Here is a 26,957-nt window from a genome sequence, read left to right as displayed (position 1 = left end):
CTCACTCTATAGGGAGCCATATGCATAGCAATCCTTCTCTACTACAAGCAATGAGCTCTAAATTAGAACATAATTAATGTTCTCTATCACCATGGGTGGCCATGGTTGAGAACGTTCATCAACAGATTTCAGGCATATAGTTCTTAATGCAGAGCAAGCACAAACTATTTTTTCTATGGTTCTCTGATTAAGGAGATCAGCTAATTTGAATTTTAGTGGTTCTCCCTGCTTGGCTAACATATACTTAATAATAGTATATTTAATAATTATATTTAAAGATCTCAGTGGCTCTGCCAATGGTACCACAATGTTTTTTCCTTTCTTGTAAATCGTAATAGTTGCCTATTTCCCTTAAACTCTCATGACTTTCCACTTTAATTTCCTGTTCACAGCGTGTGTTTGAGATAGCTTATACTGTAAGATAAAAAAGATAGCCTCGGATGTTTCCTCAATAACCTTTCCTAGAATTCTGTGAAAGAAGTGTATAGTGAAACTACACAAACCTAATAATAGCATTGACTCTGCCATTATACCGCCGTTACATGAGCCCTGTCCCAGATTACAATGGAGATGAGGCCTCTATCTGTGACAGAGGTGTACGTTTCTTAAAGGCTCCACTCCTTTGATATTTCCATTATGGGTGGACACTGGTGGGCTGAATTACTTTTGGTTTCTTACATCACTAAAGCTGGTCATATACTAGCAGATTTTCAAATGAACATTCGTATGAACATTTGTACAAAATTTCAATTTCAACCAGTACATTTAATGACATGTTGAACGTTGTTCAAAAGTACTTAAAAAAAGTTTGCTTTTAAAATTTTTTTGTGCACTGAATGGACTTTCCCAAATGAAAACCACATTTACAGCCAGTTCACACTATGACACACATTTAAAAGCTAAAAAAATGCATCTGCATTGGCCTTCAGTCACATGGATATTTGTGTGTTTAAATGCTTTTGTGTGTGTTTACCTGCATTTTTAAAATGTGCATTCTTCTGCTTAAGGATGTATTCACATTATTTTTCTGAACATGTGCAAAATTGCATAATCTACAGTGTCGACAGAAAGTATTCAGACCCCCTTTACATTTTTCACTCTTTGTTATATTGCAGTCATTTGAGAAAATCATTTAAGTTAATTTTTTTTCCTCATTAATGTACACACAGCACCCCATATTAACAGAAAAACACAGAATTGTTGACATTTTTGCAGATTTATTAAAAAAGAAAAACTGAAATATCACATGGTCCTAAGTATTCAGACTCTTTGCTCAGTATTTAGTAGAAGCACCCTTTTGATCTAATACAGCCATGAGTCTTTTTGGGAAAGATGCGACAAGTTTTTCACACCTGGATTTGGGGATCCTCTGCCATTCCTCCTTGCAGATCCTCTCCAGTTCTGTCAGGTTGGATGGTAAACGTTGGTGGACAGTCATTTTTAGGTCTCTCCAGAGATGCTCAATTGGGTTTAAGTCAGGGCTCTGGCTGGGCCATTCAAGAACAGTCACGGAGTTGTTGTGAAGCCACTCCATTATTTTAGCTGTGTGCTTAGGGTCATTGTCTTGTTCAAAGGTAAACCTTCGGCCCAGTCTGAGGTCCTGAGCACTCTGGAGAAGGTTTTCGTCCAAGATATCCCTGTACTTGGTCGCATTCATCTTTCCCTCGATTGCAACCAGTCGTCCTGTCCCTGCAGCTGAAAAACACCCCCACAGCATGATGCTGCCACCACCATGCTTCACTGTTGGGACTGTATTGGACAGGTGATGAGCAGTGCCTGGTTTTCTCCACACATACCGCTTAGAATTAAGGCCAAAAAGTTCTATCTTGGTCTCATCAGACCAAAGAATCTTATTTCTCACCATCTTGGAGTCCTTCAGGTGTGTTTTTAGCAAACTCCATGCAGGCTTTCATGTGTCTTGCACTGAGGAGAGGCTTCCGTCGGACCACTCTGCCATAAAGCCCCGACTGGTGGAGGGCTGCAGTGATGGTTGACTTTCTACAACTTTCTCCCATCTCCCGACTTCATCTCTGGAGCTCAGCCACAGTGATCTTTGGGTTCTTCTTTACCTCTCTCACCAAGGCTCTTCTCCCCCAATAGCTCAGTTTGGCCGGACGGCCAGCTCTAGGAAGGGTTCTGGTCGTCCCAAACGTCTTCCATTTAAGGATTATGGAGGCCACTGTGCTCTTAGGAACCTTAAGAATTTTTTTTGTAACCTTGGCCAGATCTGTGCCTTGCCACAATTCTGTCTCTGAGCTCTTCAGGCACTTCCTTTGACCTCATGATTCTCATTTGCTCTGACATGCACTGTGAGCTGTAAGGTCTTATATAGACAGGTGTGTGGCTTTCCTAATCAAGTCCAATCAGTATAATCAAACACAGCTGGACTCAAATGAAGGTGTAGAACAATCTCAATGATGATCAGAAGAAATGGACAGCACCTGAGTTAAATATGAGTGTCACAGCAAAGGGTCTGAATACTTAGGACCATGCGATATTTCAGTTTCTTTTTTAATAAATCTGCAAAAATGTCAACAATTCTGTATTTTTATGTCAATATGGGGTTCTGTGTGTACATTAATGAGGAAAAAAATGAACTTAAATGATTTAAGTAAAATGGCTGCAACATAACAAAGAGTGAAGAAATTAAGGGGGTCTGAATACTTTCCGTCCCCACTGTATATGCACGTTTTCTGCACATTGTTGCGCTACATGCATAGGGCAGCCAGTTTTTTTTTCAATGCGCTGCCCTTACACATGACAAATGCAGCAAAGCATCTCATGCACCTAAACTATATTACCAAAAGTATTGGGACACCTGCCTTTACATGCACATGAACTTTAATGATCCATGTCTTTATGGACCTTGACTTGTGCACTGGTCCAAATCATTTGGTGGAGGGGGGATTATGGTGTGGGGTTGTTTTTCAGGGGTTGGGCTTGGCCCCTTAGTTCCCGTGAAGGGAACACTTAAAGTGGATGTAAACCCAATGTCATCCTTTCTAAACTACTGCCATAGGGGTTATCTATAAGGATATACATGCCTTCTGCATGTATATTTACCTGTCAAATGTCTCCCCTCTGTCTGTTATGAGACCCGAAAAACTGCAGATTCTGTGGGTGGGTCTGTTGTCTGGAGCTCGGTGGGTGGAGTCGTGATGTCAGTAGACTCCCCGCCCTCCTCTACACTCCCCTTGTCAATATGCATTTTCTCCTGTGTATTTCTAACTGAACTTCTGCTATGATCTCTAACATCCAATGAAAAGACAGGAAAGTAACCACATGACTTCAGCATGCCAAATCATGCTGAGGTGTGGAACAGCCAATCCTTGCAGAGCTGCTGAAGAAAGGAGTGGGGGACGGAATTAAAAAATACTGCATATGTCTTAGGCTGTCACTCACAGCAAGGGGGAGTATTTGACAAAGTTTTTGTCAGTTTGTCAAGATTTTTCTCACTGAACAATAAAAGAGGATTGCTCAGAGATGGATTAACTCTGTGTGGCAAGACTGGGCTCAAATGATAGGAAATCTTATACTCTACAGTATGATATTAAAAAAAAAAAAAAGAAAGAAAATTTCGGGTTTACATCTCCTTTAAGGAAGCAACATACTAAGACATTTTGGACAATTTCATGCTCCCAACTTTGTGGGAACAGTTTGGGGATGGCCCCTTCCTGTTCCAATATGACTGAGGACCAGTGCACAAAGCAAGGTCCATAAAGACATGGATGAGTGAGTTTTGGGTGGAGGCACCTGACTGGCCTTCACAGAGTCCTAACCTCAACCCGAGAGAACACCTTTGGGACGATTTAGAGTGGAGACTGCGAGCCAGCCCTTCTCGTCCACATCAGTGAACTTCTAGAAGAATGGTCAAACATTCCCATAGTCACACTCCTAAACCTTGTGGACAGCCTTCCCAGAAGAGTTGAAGCTGTTTTACCTGTAGCTGCAAAGGGCCAACTCAATAGTGTACCCTATGGACGAAGATTGGGATGCCATTAAAGTACACGCACATGAAAAGGTAGGCATCCCTATACTTTTGGTAATATAGTGTATTTGAGTTTCAGGTGTTGCATGTTTTGTTGGGTTTGCAGCACAATTTTTCATATAAAAAATGCTTATCTGTTCTTTCCACATATGGGGTATTATTAAAAATAAATGGCACTGCAAGTGTGACATGCAGTTTTTTTTTGTACCTTTCATTATTTTGAAGGCGTATTTTGCATTTACATGGGTATAGTTGCATCAAAGTGCATTTTAACACATCTTCAAAGCGCATATAATGCGCTGGTTGATATACCTGTTTAATAAAGCAAACCATTTATACATTTTGGCTAGTATCCCTTATGCCTGGGACACATGGGTTGATATCCTTCCTTCTTCTTTTGTGTTGTCCTCTGCCCCTCTTCTGATCTGAGTGACTTCCAGCATCATTTATCCTGCTGTGTTTGATATATTTCATGAACATATAAAATTCTCTGATGTGCTACCCAAGGGCAAGCCCCTGAGGAAGACCATTCAAAGCAGAAGATATTGTTTTTATGTCATTTTGTTTATTTTTTTATGTTATGCACACTTGAATGTTTAGTCAAATTCCCCAACTCTATTGCAGAGGGGATATTTTAGCTTTACTAATAAATACCTGTTCTTATGCTAATTTTGTGTTTATACTTACCTTGCTATCTTTGGGTATCAAAAAGTCCCAGTGCTCCTCACCATTCCCCATTTTCCTATTGGATAGTGTTCTATACAAAACTTTGGGTTGATACCCACGATTGGGACTTCTTGGTTGTATTTGGGATACTTACATATAGCAATTAATTTGTTCACAACAAAAAACTTTTTCCATTCTGCTCCTTCTAATTCTTGTCACTACGGTCGAAAACAAATGTCAATTTGACCCCACTAGCAATTAAGAAATCAAATGAACGTTCTTAAAATGGAAAACTTTGAATGAATTTCTTCCTGTATCAGAATACAGTACATTGTTGAGATCTCCATTCCAAATCCTCATCTGTGATCATTACAAAGTAAGATGATCAGACTTGTATTGGCTGCATTATAAATAATGTAAAATCAATGATTAAGTGATGAATCCAGTTACCGATAGTGGTCTCAGGCTGGGGACAGAGATTGGAAATCTAGCAGGGAGATCTCATTGCTGGAATTGCCGAGAGAAGTGAAGGTGCAGCATTCATAGTAAAAACATCAGTTCTGGTTGCTCATATACTTTAAAGTTAAACTTTGGAACCAAAACAAAAAAATTCCCTCACAGTGAGCTTCCCCCCTCCCACTGCAAGGGTCAAATGTTCCTTAACGCACTGGCAGGCTTCCAGTACTCATCCAATGCAAGGCTATTGGTCCTGCCCTGTGTCTGATGACTTCATGGCACAATCACTGGCTGTACTGCATAGAACAATCTTGCGTGAGCAGGGCTAATTCACACAGCCCCCCCCCCCTCCTCTGAAGAGACCTCTGCAATGGATCATTTTCCAAAGGGCATTTAAGGTGTTATTTATCTTAAATACCCACATCATGCTGCAACCACAAGCATTGCACACAGTTGCTTGAAGTTTGTGGGTTGGTTCGAACCAGCTGAATAGGTCGCATTCAGTGGGCAGTACTGTCTGCCAAACGTGATGGGAGATCATTTTTTTAGAGCTGCAATGCCAAGCATCATGACCACAGCACGTGTATACCACCACCCGCTGCCTTGGCAGCTTAAAAGGGAGCAGTTGGGGGGCTGTAAAAACTCAACTTGAACGCAAGTTTTTTTTCCCTCCAACCACAAGTGTAAACCTGGTGTGTGGCATTCAAATGCACCTGTATGATAACAAAGATAGGCCCAGAGTAGAAGGGAGAAAACATGAATGTAGGGCCAACATGACTGGGTTAAAAGGGAGTTTGCTTGGGGAAGGGGCTTCTGGTCGGTGGAAGCATTATTTAAAATAGGACTTACAGGATTGGTGGGGAAGGCTGTAGAAGGTGGGGCTTTAGTAAGGGTATCTGTAGGAGGGTCTTGGAAGCCAGCAGAAGAGAACGTGCTTGAGACAACGACCAGCCCTCCTGCCCCTTTATTGAGTTCCAGGTTTCAGGGGAATGTGGTTGGGATTACGGTTCTTGAGTTTTAGTCATGGCAGCCGGTGCTGCCTATGGGTTTTTGATCAGAAAAATTACGTACATTCGTAGGGACCCATCCCTAGTGGTTGGTGGTACCTGGGTGTTGTTGTGTGCCTCCCAGTCTGTGTTTGTTGCGGATGGAGGCTAAAAAGTCAGTGGTTACGCAGGTACGAGTAGTAGATGCCCACAAGGACCTCGTGACTCCTAGTTTTTGGCAGATGGTACTGGATGTTCATATGTTGAATATGTTCCTATGTTTATATGTTGATCAGTTAATTTTTTATTTTGTTAATAAAGGGCTGCTATGGCCATTGTACTCCATCTTGAGTCTGGTGTGGTTATTGTAGTACAAGGTTAATGTGGGGGTTGTGGTCTAGCAGTTAGAAGAGCAAAAAACATATTTTATACCCTAGTCATGATGCTTGTGAAGAAGAAGGGTAGAGGAAGTACATTCTGTTCTTGGTTCTTTACCTACTTAAGCTCTAGAAGATTTTATCCCCATGCACTGCGCTATTTTAACTGGCAATTGCAAGTTCATGCAACACGCTACCCAAAAGAAATTTATATAATTTTTTTCACATAAATAGAGGTTTTTTTTGGTGGTATTTGATCACCACTGGGGTTTTTATTTTTCATTATATAAACGTGAAAAAAAGACAAAATGTTGAAAAAAAAAAAATATATCTTTTTTTTACTTTCTTCTATAAAACATATTCAATAATAACATTTAAAAAAATCAAATTTCTTCATAAATTTAGGGCAAAATGTATTCTGCTAAATGTCTTTGGTTAACTGGAATTTATATTATCAACGGCGGCGATTAGGGACTTAATGGGACTGTGATACAGTGGCGTCACTAGGATTGGTGTCACCCGGTGCCGAAAAAATTGGTGTAACCCCCTCCTCCACCAACTACCTCAGTACAGACCCCCCTCCACTAACTACAGACCCTACTCCATCAATATAGCCCCCCTCCCTCAGTACGACCCCCTTCCATCAATATAGACCCCCCACTAAGTACAGACTCCCCTCCCTCAGTACAGACCCCCGCTCAGTGCAGACCCCCCACTAAGTACTGACCCCTCCCTCAGTACAGACTCCCCTCCCTTATTGCAGACCCCCCCATCAGTACAGACTCCCCTCCCTCAGTACAGACCCCCTTCTATCAATATAGACCCCCGCTAAGTACAGACTCCCCTCCCTCAGTACGGACCCCCCTTCCTCAGTACGGACCCCCCTTCCTCAGTACGGACCCCCCACTAAGTACTGACCCCCTCCCTTATTGCAGACCCCCCCATCAGTACAGACACCTTCCCTCAGTGCAGAGTCTGCAGACCCCCCTCCATCAGTATCAACCTCCCACCTCAGTGCAGACCCCCCCATCAGTACATACACCCCGCCTCAGTGCTGACCCCCATCAGTATGGAATCCCCCTCTCAGTGCAGACCCCCCATTAGTATAGAATCCCCCCTCAATGCAGACCCCCCATTAGTATAGAATCCCCCCTCAGTGCAGACCCCCATCAGTATAAAATGCCCCCTCAGTGCCAACCCCCATCAGTATAGAATCCCCCTCAGTGCAGAGCCCCCATTAGTATAGAATCCCCCCTCAGTGCAGACCCCCCATTAGTATAGAATCCCCCCTCAGTGCAAACCCCCCATTAGTATAGAATTCCCCCTCAGTGCAGAGCCCCCATTAGAAAAAAAAACCCTTAGCGCAGACCCCATTAGTATAGAATCCCCCCTCAGCGCAGACCCCCCCATTAGTATAGAATCCCCCCTCAGTGCAGAGCCCCCATTAGTATAGAATCCCCCCTCAGTGCAGAGCCCCCATTAGTATAGAATCCCCCCTCAGTGCAGAGCCCCCATTAGTATAGAATCCCCCCTCAGTGCAGAGCCCCCATTAGTATAGAATCCCCCCTCAGTGCAGAGCCCCCATTAGTATAGAATCCCCCCTCAGTGCAGACCCCCCATTAGTATAGAATCTCCCCTCAGCGCAGACCCCCCATTAGTATAGAATCCCCCTCAGTGCAGACCCCCCATTAGTATAGAATCCCCCCTCAGTGCAGACCCCCCATTAGTATAGAATCCCCCCTCAGTGCAGAGCCCCCATTAGTATAGAATCCCCCCTCAGTGCAGAGTCCCCATTAGTATAGAATCCCCCCTCAGTGCAGAGCCCCCATTAGTATAGAATCCCACCTCAGTGCAGACCCCCCATTAGGATAGAAACCCCCCTCAGTGCAGAGCCCCCATTAGTATAGAATATCCCCTCAGTGCAGAACACCCATTAGTATAGAATCCCCCTGCACGTCCACCCACATATATATCAAGTTTACAGACCTCAGAACAGCGCGGACGATACACACAGCCGTGTGTGTCCCTCTGGCTCCTCCTCCTCCTGTGTGGATGTAAACAGAGAGGAGGGGGAGGCAGCTTCAGTCCGCTGCGCTGAGGCACAAAGCGCAAGACCTGAGGCGCAGATCAGGGCAGCGGGCAATGTTAGAGGTGCGTGCCACTACCTACGGGTGTCACCCCTCTGGCGGGTGTCACCCGTGTGCAGACCGTACTTCCCGCACACCAACTAACAACGCCACTGCTGTGATAGTGCCGAGGGCAGTATAACACTAATGCCGTATACACACGGGCTGACTTTTCGGCTGGACTGGTCCGACAAGATGAATCCGTCGGACAATCCGACCATGTGTGGGCTTCATCGGACCTGCAGCTGACTTTTTCGGTCGAAAATCAGATGGACTTTAGATTTGGAACATGTTTCAAATCTTTCCACGGGAACTCTGTCGGACCCAGTTCCTATCAAGAAATCCGCTCGTCTGTATGCTAGTCCGACGCTAGGGCAGCTATTGGCTACTGGCTATGAACTTCCTTATTTTAGTCTGGTCGTATGTCATCAAGTACGAATCCGTAGGACTTTGGTGTGATCGTGTGTAGCCAAGTCCGTTCGTACGAAAGTCCGTCGGAAAGACCGTCAGACCTTTGATGACGAAAAGTCCACCCGTGTGTACACGGCATAACTGACACTGACTTCTCCAGTGACACTAATACAGTGATCAGTGTTAACAATATACACTGTCACTGTACTAATGACACTGGCTGACAAGGGGTTAACATCTAGGTGCAATCACTGGATTAATTGTGTGCCTAACAATGTGTAATGTGTGCTTTGCAGAGAAAAGAAACACAGCGACCGTTTCCTCTTTTCAGAGCCCTGTGTTTATCAACACAGGGCTCTGGGCTGTGACTCGAAAAAGCCGGACAGCAGGTCCCAGACATGATTTATTTGCCGGGATCTGCTGACAGACTCCCACTGTGTGAAATCACAGGGGAGTAGGTGGGATGGTGTGTGTGCCCCAAACCCGGAAACAGGCAGCGACGCATGGTACATTGTGGCGCCTGTAGGAGCCACCCCATCTATATGTACATATGTACAGTACCTTGAAAAAGTATTCATACCCCTTGAAATTTTCCACATTTTGTCATGTTACAACCAAAAACAAACATATTTTATTAGGATTTTATGTGATAGACCAACACAAAGTGGCACATAATTGTAAAATGGAAGGAAAATTATAAATGATTTTCAAAATTTTTTACAAATAAATATGTGAAAAGTGTGGCATACATTTGTATTCAGCCCCCGAGTCAATACTTTGTAGAACCACCTTTCGCTGCAATTACAGCTGCAAGTCTTTTTGGGGATGTCTCTCTCTACCAGCTTTGCACATCTAGAGAGTTACATTTTTGTCCATTCTTCTTTGCAAAATTTCTTAAAGCGGTTGTATACCTTTATTTTTAACTTTTACCTACAGGTAAGCCTATAATAAGGCTTACCTGTGGGTAAAAAAAATATCTCCTAAACCTGTAAGGTTTAGGAGATATTCCCCTCGCAATGAGCCGCTGACTGCAGCGGCGCATGCGCACAGGGGATTCTCGGCTGACAGCCCGGCAAACTCCGGAGCTTGCCGGGCAGAAGTCTCCCGCGCGCATGCGCGGGAGTGACGACATCGCGGCTCCGGCCACTCACAGCGCCGGAGCCGCGATACCTGGAAGACACGCAGAGGGGAGATGTCAGCTCCCTCGGCGTGGACCAGGTGAGATGCCGGCGCCACGTTCTAAGGTAAGTATCTCATAATGAGCTAGTATGCGGTGCATACTAGCTCATTATGCCTTTTCCCTTGCAGGTGTAGAAAAAAAAAAAAAAGACAGCGGGTATACAACCGCTTTAAACTCTGTCAGATTGGATGGAGAGCAACAGCAATTTTTGAGTCTTCTTAAGTCTTGAGTAGACAGTGTAGAATTTTCTCTTTACCTTACTTTGGTGTACTGTTCACTACTCTAGGAATCTCTACCAACCTCAAGATTAGGGATGGGCTTTATGTTCGGGTCGAACATGAGTTCGACTCGAACATTGGCTGTTTGCCCGTTCGCCAAACAGCAAACAATTTGGGGTGTTCGCAGCAAATTCGAAAGCCGCAGAACACCCTTTAAAAGTCTATGGGGGAATCAAAAGTGCTAATTTTAAAGACTTATATGCATGGTATTGTCATAAAAAGTGTTTGGGGACCTGGGTCCTGCCCCAGGGGACATGTATCAATGCAAAAAAAAAGTTTTAAAAACGGCTGTTTTTTCGGGAGCAGTGACTTTAATAATGCTTAAAGTGAAACAATAAAAGTGTAATATTCCTTTAAATTTTGTACCTGGGGGGTGTCTATAGTATGCCTTTAAAGGGGCGCATGTTTTCCGTGTTTAGAACAGTCTGACAGTAAAATGGCCCCTCTGACAACATGGGGAAAGCCAGAGGGAAGTCCCCGTGAAGTCACCGTGCGTCAGAGGAGGGCGGGGTCACCGGGTGGCCCCGCCCTCCATTATATAAGAAGTGTCAGAAGAACCAAAGCGTCACACCACAGAAGACTCCCACTGAGGCGGATCGTGCAGGCGGAGTGCAGAAGAAGCCGGAGGAAGATGCGGGACGAGAAGAGCAGAGGAAGAAGATGGAGAAGAAGATGGAGAAGAAGAAGATGGAGGAAGAAGAACACCGAAGAAAGACCAGAAGAAAGAAGATGGAAGAAGAAGCGGAAAGAAGAAGAAATTCATAAAGGACTTGTCAAAAACCGTCTCGTGTTTTTTTAACCTTTCTGACACTTTTTTCTGTGAAATGGTAGGGGTACATTTGTACCCCATTACCAATTCACACAGGGGGGGCAGGATATGGGGGTCCCCTTGTTAAAGGGGGCTTTCAGATTCCGACAAGCCCCCCGCCCACAGACCCCGACAACCACCAGGCAAGGGTTGTGGGGATGAGGCCCTTCTCCCAATCAACATGGGGACAAGGTGCTTTGGGGGGCTAGCCCAAAGCACCCTCCCAATGTTGAGGGCATGTGGCCTGGTACGGTTCAGGAGGGGAGCGCTCTCTCGTCCCCCTCTCTTTTCCTGCAGCCTGCCACGTTGCGTGCTCGGCTAAGGGTCTGGTAAGGATTTTTGGGGGACCCCACGCCATTTTTTAAAAAATGTTGGCGTGGGGTTCCCCTTAAAATCCATACCAGACCTGAAGGGTCTGGTATGGACTTTGAGGGGGACCCCAACGCCATTTTTAAAAAAATTTTGGCGCAGGGTTCCCCTTAACCACTTACCGACCGCCTCATGTAGATATACGTCATCAGTTTGAAGAGGGATATCTCGGTAACGGCAGCAGCTGCTGCCACAACCGAGGTATCCATCTTTAGAGCCGGCGGTTCTGTTTACGATAATGGTGGTCTCTGTGGTGGATTCACAGCGAGATCACCGTTATCTGCGGTGGGAGAGGTGCCACCCCCCTCCCGCCGCTCTCCCGCGCCCTCCACCGATTACCGGAGCCGCCGCTAGCGGCAGAAGCGATCGGCACCTTTCACGTCTGTGGTATGGAGATGAGTGAGTAGAAGATAGCCCCCACCCGTCTCCATATCATAGGAGGGTGGAAGTGACGTCAAAACGCCACTTCCGCCCATACGTCTTAAAGCCACGTTTTTCCAATGTCATTTTTTCAAATGACAATTTTTTTTTTTTTGCATTTTAGTCCAAATATGAGATCTGAGGACTTTTTGACCCCAGATCTCATATTTAAGAGGTCCTGTCATGCTTTTTTCTATTACAAGGGATGTTTACATTTCTTGTAATAGGAATAAAAGTGACCCAATTTAAAAAAAAGAAAAAAGTGAAAAAATAAATAAAATCAAGTAAAATAAGAAAAAAAAAATGTTTTTAAAGCGCCCCGTCCCGACGAGCTCACGCGCAGAAGCGTACGCATACGTGAGTAGCGCCCGCATATGAAAATGGTGGTCAAACCACACATGTGCGGTATCGCCGCGATCGGTAGAGCGAGAGCAATAATTCTAGCCCTACACCTCCTCTGTAACACAAAACATGCAACCTGTAGAATTTTTTAAACGTCGCCTATGGAGGTTTTTGAGGGTAAAATTTTGACGCCATTCCAAGAGCGGGCGCAATTTTGAAGCGTGACATGTTGGGTATCAATTTACTCGGCGTAACATTATCTTTCACAATGTAAAAAAATTAGACTAACTTTACTGTTGTCTTATTTTTTTATTCAAAAAAGTGCGCTTGGAAGACCGCTGCACAAATACGGTGTGAAAAAAAGTATTGCAATGACCGCCATTTTATTCTCTAGGGTGTTAGAAAAAAAAACAATATATAATGTTTGGGGGTTCTAAGTAATTTTCTAGCAAAAAAACCTGTTTTAAACATGTAAACACCTAAATTCCAAAACGTGGCTAGTCCTTAAGTGGTTAATATCCATACCAGACCTGAAGGGCCTGGTATGGAATTTAGGGTATGGAATTTAGGAGGACCCCCACTCTTTTATTAAATTTTGGTTCGGGGTTCCCCTGTGGGGAAATTCCATGCCATTTTTATCAATGAACATTTATGTGTATTGCTGGACCGACAATTCATTATAGCTGACGCTAGTGATAGTAGTTTTACATGACTTGTTTTCCTTTAGAAATGTAATTTTGCTGTCAGACTGTTCTAAACACAGGAAACATGCACCCCTTTACAGGCATACTATAGACACCCCCAGGTACGGAATTTAAAGGAATATTATACTTTTATTGTTTCACTTTAAGCATTATTAAAATCACCGCTCCCGAAAAAATGTCTGTTTTTAGAACTTTTTTTTGCATTGATACATGTCCCCTGGGGCAGGACCCAGGTCCCAAAACACTTTTTATGACAATAACTTGCATATAAGCCTTTAAAATTATCACTTTGATTATTCATGTTCGTGTCCCATAGACTTTAGCGGTGTTCGAACAAATTTTTTGCCTGTTCGCATGTTCTGGATGCGAACCGAACTGGGGGGTGTTCAGCTCATCCCTAATGCTGAGTGAATATCCTATTCCTCCTCAATGTTCATGTTGATAGCTTCTAAGAACATTTTTGGTTCTGGGCACCACCACCAGTGGCTAAGGCCCAATTTTTCTGCCCCTGTTTAACAGGGGTGTGTAATTACAATTTTTGCTGTAATATTTTGCAGCAGGGCTCGTTCCTACGCTCAACAAGAGTATCTGTGAGGGGTTGCAGTGTTGTTGCACCACCACTGCCTAAGGCCCAATTTTTATGCTCCTGTTTAACAGGAGAGTGTAATTAAAATTTTTGATCAAATATTTAACAGCAGGGCTCATTCCTGCGCTCAACAAGAGTATCTGTGAGGGATTGCAGTGTTGTGGCACCACCACCACTACCTAAGGCCCAATTTTTATGCCCCTGTTTAACAGGGGCATGTAATTACAATTTTTGATTCAATATTTCACAACAGGGCCCATTCCACCCCCCACCAAGAGTAACTGTGAGGGCTTACAGTGCTCTGGTACCACCAACACCTTAGGCCCAATTTGGCGTGTATAGGGCAGGCCGTATAGTATATACAGGCGGTCCCTTATTTTCAAAAATCCGACTTACAAATGACTCCTACTTACAAACGGAGGGAGACAACAGGAAATGAGAGGAAATCTACCCCTAGGAAGGGAACTTCTCTCCTGTAAGAGTTAATATGTGAAAAAGGTGTCTCCTCCACTAATTTATCACCAATCCTTGTTTCCCTTAAAAACCGCAAATTTTCAAAATCCAATTGTCATTGGGACAGAAAGTGAGGTGAAATCTTCTGAACAGGGACACAGACAGCAAAACAAATGTTACAGGGGTGATAACCCTTCCCTATGTTTTCCAAAAAGCTTTAAAATAGATTGTTTGGCTCGAGCTACACTTACAAAATGTACCTGTTCCAAACAGATTCTACATAAGAACAAACCTACAGTCCCTGTCTTGTTTGCACTGCCTGTATACTGCTGTTCAGAGTATATAGGGCCTAGGGGCCCAACGCCTTTTCTTTTTTTACTTTGGGTGCGGGGTTCCCCTTAATATCCATACAAGACCCAAAGGGCCAGGTAATGGGCTGGGGGGGTTACCCATGCCGTTTGGCTCACTGATTTTCATCCATATTGCCGGGACCCGACATTTCATTAAAGCCACAAGCAGTTTTAAATGACTTTTATTCTTTTAGAAATGTCATTTTGTGCAGGGACTGTTCTAAGTACGGAAAACATGCGCCACTTTACAGGCATACTATTGACACCCCCCAGGTACGATATTTAAAGGAATATTTCACTTTTATTTTTTCACTTTAAGCATCATTAAAATCACTGCTCCCGAAAGAACGTCCATTTTTAAAACTTTTTTTTTTCCATTGATACATGTCCCCTGGGGCAGCACCCGGGTCCCCAAACCCTTTTTAGGACAATAACTTGCATATTAGCCTTTAAAATTTGCACTTTTGATTTCTCATGTTCGAGTCCCATAGACTTTAATGGTGTTCGAATGTTCGCGCGAACTTTCGGTCCGTTCGCATGTTCTGGATGCAAACCGAACCGGGGGGGTGTTCGGCCTATCCCCAGGTTTGAGGGTGGGACATTATTATGAGGCACTAGATGGTTAAATGAGTATATGGAGGTATCGGTGGTAAGATAGGAAATTAATTTGATGCTGCATTTGGCCCATATTTTGGGGTCAGGCAATGCGTAGAAGTGAGGTAGGGTGGGGTTGTTCCACAGGGGAGCATTTGGAGAGACCACAGACCGTGGGTATTTTTCAAGACCCAGTCTTGCTTTCCAGGCCGTGGAGTCGTAAGTATGGAGGGGGTATAATCGTATGGAGCTTTGGGTCCCGGAAGGGGTAGGTGCAACAGGGCCTCCACAGAGCAGACCACCGCAGCCTCCAGGACTGCAGCGGGTACCAGCATCCAGTACCAGCCACCAAACTGCTGCGACCAGCTGAGCTGCCAGAAAATATTTCCCGACAGTCCAGAAACGCCAATCCCCTCTGCGACACTGGACGTATCAGACTGGCTAGTTTAAATCGAGGCCGACTTGGGCCCCAAAGGAAAGAAGAGAATATTCTATTTAGTCTTGTGAAAAAGGAACAAGGAATCCATTGTGGGGAATTACGAAACAGGTACGTAAATTTGGGGATTATTTTCATTTTAATGAGATTTATGCGGCCTAAAAGGGATAGAGGGAGGTTCTCCCATGCTTTCAACTTGGCCTTAACTCCGTGAACCACCAGGTCCAAATTTAAATGGGCTGAAGCTAGCTGCATCTCTCAAAACGCGTACCAAGTACACAAATTCGTCCACCTATTTGAGCTGCAGATCTGGCGGGGCTAACCGTTTGGCATCTGGATCAATAGCAAGCAGCTGAGACTTGGACAAGTTCACTCGTAGTCCCATTACTCTTGAGAACTCAGTCAGAACCTGCAATGCTCAATGAAGGCAGGAGTCTGCATCATTCAGAAAGAGTAAGCGTCTAAGAGGTCGTCTGCATACAGGGTCATCTTCTCCTCCAGCCATTCCAAGTTTAAGTCCTTGTGGCGAGACACAAAGTGCCTCCGCCACTGGTTCCATGGCTATAGCAAAAAGAGCTGGGGAGAGGGGGCAGCCCAGCCTGGTACCCCTAGATAATAGGAAAGAGGAAGACACACGATCCCCCAATCGAATGGCAGCCCACGGTGACCTATATAGGGTTCACAGCCACTGGATAAAAACCAGAGGAAATCCCATCCTCCGGAGAATTTCCCAAAGGAAAGGCCATTCAATCGAATGTCGCTACAGGTTTAAGTGGCAGATATCATTGGGTGTTTTTTTTGCACCCATGTAAGACTTTCTCCTGGAACATTGTCATTGTAATGAGTAAATTTACCACTAGAGGTCAGCAAATAATCTCTGATTCAACATAATATTTTTTTTCTTGCACTAGTTTTCTATTTATTTATTTTTCAAGTAAAAACATACAATTAGATAGATGAGGTAATAGCAGTTTTATTGGCATAATTATTCTGGAGGATGGAAAAATGTATCCCTAAAGCAATGGCTGCAATTTAGCACACTTTTTTTGTTTTGTTTGTTTTATGCTAACATATAATCCATACATTTAAGGTGTAAATCACAATATTCAAAAACACAGATCAGTTGTTTCTACTACTGGGACATCTGTGTTAGTATCTATTTTGGCAGAATCCATAGTGCTGAGAGAGGAGGATTTCAGGACATAAGAACTCAGTATGAACACATTGGGGTAAGCTCAGTGACCAATGGCGGCTGGTGGTATATTTGGGGGGGGGGCAAACAATACACCCACAGCCACCCCCCCGGTCAGGTCTCCCTAACCCCCTGTTCGGTCGGCCCGTCACCAGCCCTGCACTTACCCTATGTGGGTCGCGGGCAGCCAGGGACCACTCCATGTCACATCATAGATCCGGTGGAAAGAAAAGAGCACCCCCTGTCCTCACCCAGAATGAAAGCGGGTCTTGCCAGCTGCTGGCCATCATGGACATCTTATTGGCATGCAAGGTACCGTACTGAGCATTACACACACCACTGAGACATAGGGGCACTAGATATGTGTGGAAAGGTGTAGATATGGCGCTATTCCTCTATTAGTAGAGAGTTGTAGAATCCTGCACTTAAAACAGAATCTCATAGGGAAAAATCCTTTGTGAAATTAAAAAGTGTTTAAATAAAAAATAAAATATAAAAAATGCTAAATGTGTTGCACCCTCTTCCTGTTGTAGGTTTGCAATAAATAAAAGTGCATTAACCACTTGCTTACCGGGCACTTAAACCCCCCTCCTATCCAGACCAATTTTCAGCTTTCGGCGCTGACGCACTTTGAATGACAATTGTGCGGTCATACAACACTGTACCCAAATGAAATTTTTATCATTTTTTCACCACAAATAGAGCTTTCTTTTGGTGGTATTTGATCACCTCTGCGGTTTTTACTTTTTATTAAAAAAATGTAAAAAACTGAATTTTTTTTAAAAAAAAAGTTTATTTTTTTATATTTTGTTTTAAAAAATTGTAAACGGGTAATTTTTCTCCTTCATTGATGTACGCTGATGAGGCGGCAGTGATGGGCACTGATAGGCGGCAGTGATGGGCACTGATGGGTGGCAGTGATGGGCACTGATGGGTGGCAGTGATGGGCAGCACTGGCAGGTGGCACTGATTGGCACTACAGGTGGGCATTGATAGGTGGTACTTGTGGGCACTGATAGGTGGTACTTGTGGGCACTGTTAGGTGGCACTGTGGGCACTGTTAGGTGGCACTGTGGGCACTATTAGGTGGCACTGTGGGCACTATTAGGTGGCACTGTGGGCACTATTAGGTGGCACTTTTATTGGGCACTGATGAGGCAGATGTGCCTCTTCCACTTGGGGACCGATGTCCCTCACATCCGATCCGGTGATCGGCTTTTTTTTCTACTCGCGCTGTCAGCGTGAGTGAAAAAAAAACCGATTACCGATCTTTTGTTTACATCATGTGATCAGCTGTCATTGGCTGACAGCTGATCACATGGTAAGGGGCCGGGACCGGCCCCTTACACAGATCGGTGATCAGCCGAGTCTCAGTGACTCGGTGATCACAACGCGCCCGGCGCGCGCCCTGCAGGGCGCGCGCAGGGAGCGTGCACAGGGGAGGACGTCATATGACGTCCTCCCGGGAATGTAGGTCCGCGCTGTAGCCGTCATTCGGCTATAGCGCGGATGCCAAGCGGTTAATAAGAAATATTGTGATGACTGCCTAATGAAGTTAGGCTCTATTTATAAAAAAGTGTCAAAATGAAACTAGCTTGGTGCTAAAGTGTGTTACACCCGCTGTGTGTGTTCAGGGTATTAGAGAAATAAAAAAAAAAAAAAAGATTGAAAAGATTAAATTGAAAATGTTATATATTAGGTGGTGAATGTATATAAGGGTGCGGTTCCTTTGTGGACCTCAATCCTATTATGTGCCAAACGACAAATGTGTTTGACCCTCTGTTGCAACATCTCACCAAACAAACAGGGACACGGCAAACAAAGCAAAATAAAAATAAAAAATAAAAAGTTATCTAAATACCAAATAATGAAATAAATATTTAGTATCCCACTGTGAAAAACAGAGTTTAATTGCAGTTCAAACAAAAAATGTTAAATTATTCCATTGATCCAAAAATGAAGAAATTAAATAAAGTGATTAGTGCTCCAAAACAGTGTCCAGTGCCTGAACAAAATGATGTTGTATATCCTTTCAAGTGACAGTGGTGCCAGTGATGTTATCTGTGCTGATAATAAATTTGCACTCACCAGATACCCTTACCGCCCCCCCCCCCGGGGGTACTGCGCATTCACAGTATAAGCCACTGTGTAACTCTCTGGGGCCAGCAGGGTAATCCGTTTAGGTAAGATATTATACTCACATTTTTGTAAACATAGACAAGCATAGATGAAAAAATGGAGCAGGCGCCGAGTAAACAAAGAATCGCGACCCTGATCGGAAGTGACGCAAGACGTACTGTGACTCCGCCCTATGCATTTCGTCATTCAAGACGTCATCGGGACCGCAGACAGGGCTAAGGGTCACTCTCTCTGTCACCCCCTCTCACTCTCTCTGAACCCCCTCTCTGTCACCCCTTCTCCTTCTCTCACCTCCCCATCACCCCTATCTCTCTCTCTCTCTGTCCCCCCCTGTCTTTCTCACCCCCCTCTCTCTCTATCACCTTGTGCTATGTATGCAGTCTCTGACAGCCTCTTGTGCCATGTATGCAGTCTCTGATTGTCTCTTGTGCCATGTATGCAGTCTCTGATTGTCTCTTGTGCCATGTATGCAGTCTCTGACAGTCTCTTGTGCCATGTATACAGTCTGTGATCGTCTCTTGTGCCATGTATGCTGTCTCTGACTGTCTCCTGTACCATGTTCACAGTCTCTGATCGTCTCTTGTGGTATGCATGCAGTCTCTGACAGTCTCTTGTGACATGTATGCAGTCTCTGATCGTCTCTTGTGCCATGTATGCAGTCTCTGACAGTCCCTTGTGCCATGTATGCAGTCTCTGACAGTCCCTTGTGCCATGTATGCAGTCTCTGACAGTCCCTTGTGCCATGTATGCAGTCTCTGACTGCCTCTTGTTCCATGTCCACAGTCTCTGATTGTCCCTTGTGCCATGTACATATGCAGTCTCTGACAGTCTCTTGTACCATGTATGTGCAATAATATGAATGAAGTATCATGACTCAGTTTTGTGTGCCCCTGCCATTTCATGTGAAATCCCTGTGTGAAGGTTTCTGTTTGCGTGAGTGTTTGTACGGCAACACACCCCCTATTGTGTGTAGTTATGGTCAAGCCCTTTCAAGTATGTATATCCTGTGTATCCTTAGGCAATCAGCTTTGATTTATGACTAAATGACCAGGTGTCCATCTAACTGTTTTCAGATACACATCAGAGCTACAAACTGGTTTCTCCTTCTTGTCACTCCTCTAAATACCCCCCCCCCTTTACTTTGATCTGTATCTCATATAAACTACCTTCCTTCCCATTAAAGACAGATACCCTTCGAATTCACATCTTTTTTCACGTGTTTCTCGGGGTCTCTCACGGTACCGGGGGTCACAGTAGGCTTGCTGAAATTAACCAAGGATGGTCGTCCAGAACCAGTATTCCTTTCAAATGGGGGCTCGGTCCGGGATAAAGTAATCATCCTTGGTACATTTTGTCTTATTTTGACTAATTGTTTTCTTGCCTTGGCTCTGATAAAACTTTAGTCCCTTAAATTTATTAGAAAGGAGATGGGCCATGCCTTATAAGTGTTAAAACGGTCTTTGGTAGACCTGTCCTTTGGAAGGACTTTGCGAATTAAAGAGGACTTTGGTAGACCTATCCTCTGGAAAGACTTTATAAGTTAAAAAGTAGTACTACACTCCTTTTGGGAAGGAGGAAAAAGTGTTAGTGTTAAGAAGGCAACTACCACCGGGACCCGCATCTCTGTCTTGCTTTTCTTATCTATCGCATAGAAGCATAAGATAATTTGTTGTGTGACCTGAAACTGCAAGGTAAGGCAGTCTTTCTTTCACTGTGATTGTGATAATGGGTCACTTGCAGGGAAAGGATCTCCCGTCTCCTCCAAACCCCAGGGAAAATCGTAATGATTATATTAACCCCTGGATATCCAACTTAGCTGGGTGGACAGAAAGTATGCACAGTAGTGACCCATTCCCTCGAGAAGGAGATAATAATGAATTTCACATAGATATGGTGAAGGGATTATGTCTGGGAGACAAGAAAGCCTTCCCATGGTATTCCGGTGACCCTCAGTAGGACATGGAATACATCAGAAAAGAGGGAGAGAACTGGTTAAAATATGCCCCTTATTGGTTTCAGAGAAATAGTAAGAAACAAAAAAAGCCCTCTAAAGATCTAAATAGAGAGGATATTGGTAAGAAACATAAAGATGAGGCAGATAAGAAGAGACCAGACCCAACTGCCCCTCCCCTCCCATTAAACCCTCCACCATACACAAAACAAAATGAGACATATTTAAATAGATATGGTCTATGTATAGGTAGGCATGGAAAGTGCCATTTTATTAGAGAAACGTGCTAATATTTTTGTCTACAGGTTGTAGTTGGCCAAGTATGAGAGTTATGTTTGTTGTGTAGAGGTGTGTGAGATCCATGGATTGTGTCATGTCGTGTTAGTTGTATTAATATGCCTAAAGTGCTGTATCAAAACAGTTGATAACACATATTGAATATTGGTTGCATGATGATTTGTTTTGTGTTTGTTATGTATGTTTTAAAGTGATGTAACAAGCCACAAGTACAATTACAAGACTAAAAAATTTTATTTCTCACTTAAAATCGTGAACAATTTGATCTATATAAATTGGTTAAATATTGACTTAAAATTGTAAAACCGTGAGAAATGTGTAGTCATTTTGCACCGTGGTAAATTTAATATGGAAAAGAAAACCTAAAAGATTATATTTGCTTATTCTAAAAGAAAAGTTAAACTAAAAACTGTGAGCTAAAAATCGTTAAACACTTGCTGGTGTGGCTAATCATGTGGTCATTGGAGCCACACCCAATGCAGTTAATAAAATTGATAAAAATAAGTAAAGTGGAATGTTAAAAGATTAGTGACGTAAAAAAAAAGAATTTTCCCTAGCTATTAAAGTTTAAAAATAAGGAATGCTGTTTTATAGTTTAAGGAGCAACGACCTCCCTCCCTTTCTTTGACACAGGTTAAATTGCATTGCTTGGGTGTGTAAACAGCTGTAGTGTCATGCAAATTAAGTGAGCTGAGTGAACTGTAAAGAGTAAAATTACCCCTTAGTAATGTAAAAATATGTGTATTAACTGCAATCTTTGTTTTCATAGAAGAAACAGTTTTGAAGAGTTTTCCAATGTGTTATGGTGAAGTATAACTTTCTTGTAGAAATGGGGACTTATAAAAATGTTTGTTTTTTGAGCTGCTCAATTTTTTTAACCATGGTGAACAATATTTTTTTTTTTTATAGTAAAGCTATACCATACATAAAATCCATATGGTAAAAATTAGTTTGACGTCAAACATTTTTTTTATTAGAAAAAGTGCACTGGTAAATCATCTAAGAAAGAAAGTGTTCATAATGCTTACTGTATGCCTAAACTTTGGTTATATTTTAGGAGGAAAATATAATGTGTTTTGTTACTAAAATTTTCATGCTAAGCACAGAAATAAAAGGGGGACCTTGGGAAAGTATGGTCAGAGAGCGCCCTCGATGTGGGACTCATCTCCTGCACTCCCTATAGAGCCACCCTTAAAGAGTGTGCTCTGCCTTGTGTGTCTGTAGCTGCTGTGTTTAATTATATATATTTTATCTGCGCAGAATATTGTTTACAAAACAAATAAAGATCAAAGTATGCTAGCTGACACTTAAAGGGTAATTCTAAACACCTCAATCAGACAGTAAATAAAATAAAGTGCAGCGCAATCATATTAAACAGTCCATAGAATCATCTGCTTGATGAGAAACAAATCTTGAAAGTGAGAAGAACCTCCTAAAGTGCCATCTTGAACAAAAACAGTAAAGAGGTGATTTTAGCCCATCCAACACAGATACTGCAGCCTCTCACCTCATAGACTCGACCTGTAAAGGTCACACAGCATTTGACCCACACCAGGGGTACCGATCATAAGCAATCTGGCCGATGGTCACATAGCACACGCGGATAAAAAAGGAAACAATCTAGTGCTCTCCGTATAAAATATTTATTTGAATAATAGTAAAAAGCAGATTTACTCACAAACAGCACTCTGGAGGAGTGCTAGCAAACAAGCATGTAAAACATCTGTTTTCCAACCAGAAAGATGGCCGCGGGTGACGCCAGATGTAACTCCTCCCCCCGTATGCGTTATGTCCTATGGGCGGGAACTTCTTCAGCATGCGCTACTTTAACTGGTAATTGCGCAGTCATGCAATGTTGTACCCAAACGAAATTTGCGTCCTTTTTTCCCCACGAATAGAGCTCTATTTTGATGGTATTTGATTGCCTCTGCAATTTTTAGCTTTTGCGATATAAACGGAAAAAGACCGAAATTTTGGAAAAAAAAATGATATTTTCTACTTTTTGTTAGAAGAAAAATCAAATAAACTATATTTTAGTCATACATTTAGGCCAAAATGTATTCAGCCATTTACTAGTATTCTTTGGTAAAAAAAATGTCAATAAGGGTATATTTATTGGTTTGCGCAAAAGTTATAGCATCTACAAACTAGGGTACATTTTCTGGAATTTACGCAGCTTTTAGTGTATGACTGCCTATCTCATTTCTTGAGGTGCTAAAATGGCAGGGCAGTTCAACCCCCCCCTCCCCCCAAATGACCTCATTTTTGAAAGTATACACCCCAAGGAAATTGCTGAGAGGCTTGTTGAGCCCATTGAATATTTAATTTTTTTGTCACGAGTGATTGAAAAATGACATAATAAAAAAAATAAATTACACAAAGTTGTCACTAAATGATATATTGCTCAAATATGCCATGAGCATATGTGGAATTACACCCCAAAATACTTTCTGCTGCTTCTGAGTACGGGGATATGACATGTGTGAGACTTTTTGGGAGCCTAGCCGTGTACAGGACCCCGAAAACCAATCACTGCCTTCAGGCTTTCTAAGGGCGTAAAATGGTGATTTTACTCCTCACTACCTATCACAGTTACGGAGGTCCTGAAATGTCCAGATAGCATAAAACCCCCCCAAATGACCCCATTTTGGAAAGTAGACACCCCAAGGTATTTGCTAAGAGGCATGGTGAGTATTTTCTAGCTCCCATTTGTTTTTGAAAATGAAGAAAGAAAAGAAAAATGTATTTTTTTTTTCTTTTTTCAATTTTTTAAAACTTTGTGACAAAAAGTGAGATCTGCAAAATACTCAACATGCCTCTCAGGAAATAGCTTGGGGTGTCTACTTTCCAAGATGGGGTCATTTGGGGGGGGCTGTGCTATCTGGGCATTTCATGGCCCCGAAACTGTGATAGGCAGTGAGGAGTGAAATCAAAAATTTAAGCCCATAGAAAGCCTGAAGGCGGTGATTGGTTTTCGGGGTCCTGTACGCGCCTAAGCTCCCAATAAGTCTCACACATGTGGTATCCTCATACTCAGGAGAAGCAGCAGAATGTATTTTGGGGTGTAATTTCACATATGCCCATATTCCATGGACTCAACATGCCTCTCAGCAAATAGCTTGGGGTGTCTACTTTCCAAAAAGGGGTCATTTGGGGGGGGGGTTGAACTGTCCTGGCATTTTATGCACATTTAGAAGCTTATGTCACACATCACCCACTCTTCTAACCACTTAAAGACAAAGCCCTTTCTGACACTTTTTGTTTACATGAAAAAATATTTTTCCAAGAATTACTTTGAACCCCCAAACATTATATATTTTTTTAAAGCAAAGCCCCTACAGATTAAAATGGTGGGTGTTGCAATTTTTTTTTTTTCACACAGTATTTGCGCAGCAATTGTTTTAACGCATTTTTTTGGGTTAAAAACAGACTTTTTTTCATTCTAATGCACTAAAAGACACTGTATTGCCCAAATTTTTGATGAAACAAAAAAGATGATCTCATGCCGAGTACATGGATACCTAAGATGACATGCTTTAAAATTGCGCAAAACGTGCAGCGACAAACTACATACATTTTTAAAAGCCTTTACAGGTTACCACTTTAGATTTAGAGGAGGCCTACTGCTAAAATTACTGCCCTCGATCTGACCTTCACGGTGATACCTTACATGCATGGTGCAATTGCTGTTTATATATGACACCAGACCAATGCTTGCGTTCAACTTTGCGCTTAAGCACGGGGGGACAGGGGTGTTTTTTTTCTTTTTTATTATTTATTTTGCTTTTTTATTTTATTTTTAAACTGTTCCTTTCATTTTTTTTAATCATTTTTATTGTTATCTTAGGGAATGTAAATATCCCCTATGATAGCAATAGTTAGTGACAGGTACTCTTTTTTGAAAAAACTGGGGTCTATTAGACCCTAGATCTCTCCTCTGCCCTCAAAGCATCTGACCACACCAAGATCGATGTGATAAAATGCTTTGCCAATTTCCCAATGGCGCTGTTTATATCCGGTTTCTTAAGTCATATATATGATTGGAGCCATTCCAGTCTCTGATCAGCTCTATGGTCAGCTGGTGGAACCACTGGTTGCATTCTCGGGTTCCCTGATGGGACAGGAGAGCCCGAGAAAACCATGGAAGACGGTGGGAGACATTCCCTCCCACTGCTTGTAAAAGCAGTCTAGAGGCCAATTGGCCACTAGGATTGCTTTTACATGAAAGCCGACCACTTTCTGAAAAGAATGATACCAAGATGATACCTAAACCTGCAGGCATCATTCTGGTATAATCACTCAAAGTCCAGCAACATACCAGTACGTCGCTGGTCCTTGTTGTGCATACATTGTAATGCAGTCTGTGGGTTGAATGGACAAAAAATTGATCAGTGGGTATGCCCACTATTAGAATACCGCCCTTCATCCACCCACTTCTAATGATGGGCATACATGCACCATTTTTTTTTTTTTTCTTTAACTGTGGTGAAATCACCTCCTACAGCGCTGGAGTCACTGATTTACGTATTGTGGTAACAAATGCTGTCAAGATAAATAAATAAGTGCTGTAGCTGAATGGTGTACCTGCAAGCAAATGATGGTTAACAATAAAACAAAGTAACATTACAGTATAACAGTAAGACATATCATACCTGCAAAGCAAATACAATAAAACATAGTAAAAATAAAACTTTTTTTAACGCAATCTGTGCATAAAAAATATATGCCTAAGCATGGGGGCAATCTGCCCCTAATGTTAGGAGAAAATCGCTCCTCCACCCCTGCCCCCATACTTCGGCATATATGCTCTTTTTTTTTTTTACTGATGAAATTACCTCCGACAGCGCTGGAGTCATGGCTTTACGTGTCATGGGAGCAAATGCTGTTGCTGCCAGAATAAATAAACCCATGCTGCAGCTTAATGGTGTACCTGCTAAGCAAATGATGGTTAACAATAAAACAAAGTAACATTACAGTATAACATACCATACCTGCAAAAGCAATACAATAAAACATAAAAAATAAAATAAAAATAAAACAGAGAGAGAACAATAGATATAGAACAATAGTGAGCGAACAATAGAGAGGACAGTAGGGAGCAAACATAAGAGAGAGAACAATAGAGAGAGAGAAGAAAAATAAAACAATTTTTGGCTTTTTTATTGTATTTTTTTTTGTGCTATTGTGTGTGCGTTTTTTTTTTTTTCACTTATAAAAACTGTAAACTGAACGTTGCAGATTAGGGTCTCTCAAAATGTGATGACCATCACATCTTTCGAGACCCTGTGTAAGTGTGCCCTAGGACTGTGTAGTGCTGTACCCTACGCTAATACTCAACTAGTGTGTGATAGCGTTGGAAACAGTCACCGATGCAGAGACCAGGTTGGTCAGGACAGGAAGGGTTTGTCCACAACACCAATCGCCGTAGAAATTTGGACTGTCATATCTGCGTGAAGGGAGGACAGAACAAAAACATTCCGTGAATCACTTCACTGCTAACAAATTATTACACTTCAAGCAGGCTCTCTCCCCCCTTCTAAATCGGCATTCTAGAAGCCGTTGGGGGAAGCCCTGGCGATTAGATCGCACGGTGCCACATGCGCCAATTCCATAGTCAAAAAGGTGACTAAAAAGTGGCACGCTTGTGTAATAATTGTCCGCGTACAAGTGGTACCCCTTTCCGAATAAGGGTGACACCAAGTCCCACACAATCTTACCAGCGCTCTCTATGTAGTCTGGGCAGTTCTCCGGCTCTACGCGACTATCTTTTCCCTCATAAACCTATATGTATAGCCTGTTGCCCTGTCACAGAGCTTATACACCTTGACCCCATATATGGCACGCTTGC

The sequence above is a fragment of the Aquarana catesbeiana genome, linkage group LG06 (assembly GCF_042186555.1).
Source record: "Aquarana catesbeiana isolate 2022-GZ linkage group LG06, ASM4218655v1, whole genome shotgun sequence".
In the NCBI taxonomy this organism is placed as follows: domain Eukaryota; kingdom Metazoa; phylum Chordata; class Amphibia; order Anura; family Ranidae; genus Aquarana; species Aquarana catesbeiana.
This window is presented reverse-complemented; position numbering follows the sequence as displayed.